Source organism: Gossypium hirsutum, chromosome D10 (assembly GCF_007990345.1).
Source record: "Gossypium hirsutum isolate 1008001.06 chromosome D10, Gossypium_hirsutum_v2.1, whole genome shotgun sequence".
NCBI classification, from domain to species: domain Eukaryota; kingdom Viridiplantae; phylum Streptophyta; class Magnoliopsida; order Malvales; family Malvaceae; genus Gossypium; species Gossypium hirsutum.
Window position 1 is genome coordinate 45,416,770 of NC_053446.1, and position 3,954 is coordinate 45,420,723.

The window sequence follows — 3,954 nt, forward strand, 5'->3', positions numbered from 1 at the left end:
CAAGGTAGGAATTAAGCCAAAATTGGTATGGCCCATTTGTGAACACTTTCACCCTAAGCTAGTCTGGACTATGAGGTCAAAAGATAAGTAATCCCTACTGACTCATTATGTTAGTGGAAGATCGGAAGATCTTGGTAGGATAATGACCAGTTGATTGACGAGAAACCCCAAACGACAGTTGATGGGGATTACCGAAGTGAGTTAATTACTTATAATCAAGATTTGATTCATTCTCCTTTTCTATCTCTTGAATTTTATTTCTTTTATGATATTTTGTTTTATTATTATAAAAAAACCCTAAAAATCCTTTATTTTATGTTTTCATACTATAACTAATTCAAGGTACTAATTAGATGTTTTAGTGTTTAGGTTAGAATTGATTTGACACTCACCTCTCTTGGGTACGATCCTCGGAGTACGATCCTCGGAGTTGTAAAACGATATTACAACTTGTCTCATGTACTTGTGGATACTGCCTCATATTTTTATATTTTATTGTAGTATTTACACTCTAGACGTTAGTACGTCCGAAGGCGGTCAAGTTGTTGGCGCTGTTGCTGGGGAGGCAACATCCCTAGATTGATTCTAATTTTCGTATTGAAAGACGAGAATAATTAAGAAATTTTAAGGTAAAAGATACAATATTATTTTATTTACTAATCCTCTCTTTCTGGGTTTAGTGTATGACTCGCAGTAGGGGCACACCTAATGTAGCAGCCGTAGATCCAAAGTGAATAATTTGAAGAAACCATATATAGCAACGACGAATGCAAGATCCACCACTACCTGCTGCAAGTAATGTATCACGTGAAAATCCATTATTTTTCGATGCTGACGATAATGCATTAGGAAACCCACCAGCACCAGAATTACCCACAAATGTACACGTGGCTCGAAACAAGAGAACCCTAATGGATTATGCCTTACCAAGTTTGGGCATGGTTTAAGAAAGTATAGCAAGGCCAAAAATTATGACTAATAACTTCAAGATAAAATCGACAATGATTCAGAATAATCTGCAGTTCAAGGGCAGTATGGCAGAGGACCCTAACCAACATTTAAAACGGTTTCTCCAACTCTGTGATACTTTTAAGTATGACCCCATAACAAGGTCACTAATGATGCTATTCGTCTTTAGTTGTTCCCATTCTCCTTGATTGATAACGCCTTTTTCTTGGTTAGACTCGCAGGCATTAGGATCTATCATGGCAAGGGATGAACTCGCTGGAAAGTTTCTACAGAAGTCTTCTTTAGACAAATGAAGGGTGAAAGTTTCTCTAAGGCATGGGAATGTTTCAAAATGTTGATGGAAAAATTCCTGCACCACGGATTTCCTGAGTGGATTCAACTGTAGGTATTTTATAACGTGTTAGATCACAATACACAATCTGGATTAGACAGAGTAGTAGGAGGAGAACTTATGAATAGAACGTACGAGGATGTGTACAAAATTATTGAGAACATGGCACTAAACTCCTGTCCGTAGCCAATTGAATGATTCACATATGGCCAGAAATCAGCCACGGTAAAAGCTATCCAAGAGGACGACAAGTATCAATAGTTAGTGGATAGACTCAACCATATCAAATCTACTTTTACACCGTCTATGCATGGAAGAGACAAATCACTCTTCCACTATATGAACAATCCTACCGAGGATGTTAATTGCACCAGGAACAGGGGTGGAAACCCTTATTCAAATACATATAATCCCAGCTGGAGAGATCACCCGAATCTAAGATGGGGAGAAACCAAGGAGCAGGTAATAATTCAAATCAAGCTAAAAACACTAATTACCAACCTCATTATTTTCAGAAACCCTAAGATAGGGCCAACCCAAGTAACCATACTACATGTTGTCGACGTCTGGATAGAACTGAGGGAGAGATGCAGTCAATGAGAATGGATGTCAAGTAGGTGCAATCTGAGTGTACCAATTCCATAAGAACATTGACTAAACTAGAGGATCAAATGAGCCAATTGATGAGCATGATGGGTGACATCAAAAGACAAATTGACAAAAGTATTCCCAACAACATGGAAGATAATCCACGGAGAGGAGGTAAGGAGCACGTGAAAGCGATTACGCTCTGATCGAGGAAAGTATTGAGTAGCCCAAAAACCATTACTCCAGAGACAATTGTAAAAAATAATGACGATCCTCAAGAGGGGTCTTTAGAGGTTGAAAATGAGCCTGAGCCAGAGGAGGTGACCACACCGCAAATAGATATAGAGAAGGAAATAACTAAAGATTCTGCTGGTGCAAAAATCCCATTTCCTTCAAGACTAGAGGAAAAAAAGCTGGATGAGCAAGAATTCATAAGTTTCCTGAACTTTTTCAAAACATTAAATGTTAACCTACCCTTAATTGAGTTAATAGAGAAAGTTGCTAAGTACACCAAGTTTTTAAAGGAAATTATGTCTAGGCATAGGAAAATTAAGGTAGGTGAACAAGTTAGTATCAGTGCTATTACCTCAAGATGGGTTCCCAAAATATTAAAAGATCTGAGAAGTTTTACTATTCCCATAAAGATAAGGATCATTTATTTTAATAGAGCTCTATGTGATTTAGGAGCTAGTATTAATTTGATTCTTTTATCTTTCTTTGAAAAGCTCAGGTTAGGAGATCTTAAAAATACGCATATAACACTATAGTTGGTCGACAGATCTTCAGTTCATCCAAAAGGTGTATTAGAGGATGTGTAAGTCAAATTGTACAGTTTCATTATTTCGACAGATTTTGTGGTGCTTGATTTTAAGGAAGATTGTGAGATACCAATCTTATTTGGTAGACCTTTCCTGGCCACTTCTAGATCCACGATTGATTTAGAGAAAAATGAATTGACAATGAAAGTCAATGGTGAGAAAGAAATTTTTAAATGTGGCCATCAACCTAGTGAGGAAGATAGGAGGAAGTTAGGGGAGCAATGCAAAAATTTATTTATCACTAACATTCCCGAGTAAAGGGACACGCTACCTTTTATGTATACAGATAGAAGAAACAAGTTTAAGGAAAGGCATAAGCGAGCACGGGCGGAGTGGCATGATGGACGATGGACTAATACTGATAGAATAGAAGAATCATCCATCTGTGAACTGATGATATTGTCAGATTCATCCGACAGTAAAACTTAAAAAAATATATTTCAATTGCCTAAATGTTGTAAATTATTGTATATTTAGCTAACCATAGAGTTTAGATGTTAAATTTTATTTGATAGATTTTCATTCAAAGACTGAGACATCCTAAAAGATGGAAATTTGGGCTAACACAAAGTCGATGTGGCAACACGGCAACCCCGTGTCACGACACTCTGTGTAGAATGCATGAATTGAAGAAACAAACTCGACTTCGCGACAACACACTCTTATATTGCCACATGGATGAAAGTCTCCCCAAATTTCCAAACTGAACCCATGTCGTGACAAGGAACCAACGTGTCGCGAAAATGGATAGCTACCAGGGATGTCGCGACACAGAACCGCTATGTCGCAACATCACTGCAATTTTTTACAGGGTTGACCTGACCCAATTGCGCAACCCAAAAGCTAAACATTTATTTTTACACAATTTGTACCATTAAAAACACCTCTTTTATAACCCTAATACAATTTATAAACATATTTAACACCCCTTTAATCCTTAATGCTCTTAAATCTTTCAAAACATTTTAAACCCTAAAATCTCAATTCTTACTCTCTTCTTGCAATTAGTGTGAAATCCCTCGTCATTCAAAATCTTACACAATTAGGAATGATAAAACAACGCGTGCAGTAAGGACTTCCAATATTTCTTTGAGGTTAAAGGTTCCTAATTCAAACTTGTTAGTATTTTATTGAATATTACTTGATAAATTGATTTGGTTCTTAGTTTAATCATGCCTTCTAGAAAAGTTAGACGAATCAATGAACCCGAACCCTCGATGGTGCCAAACCCCTTTAATTTTCTAAACC

At 37.0% G+C, this 3,954-nt stretch overlaps 1 non-coding gene across 1 annotated transcript; it reads right to left on the bottom strand.

Annotated features, from left to right (window-relative positions):
* Positions 1-1,230: 1,230 nt before the first annotated feature.
* On the bottom strand, positions 1,231-1,332 carry LOC121222919 (small nucleolar RNA R71). The gene has a single exon (XR_005920289.1). It is a non-coding gene; the product is annotated as a small nucleolar RNA R71 (small nucleolar RNA).
* Positions 1,333-3,954: the final 2,622 nt, after the last annotated feature.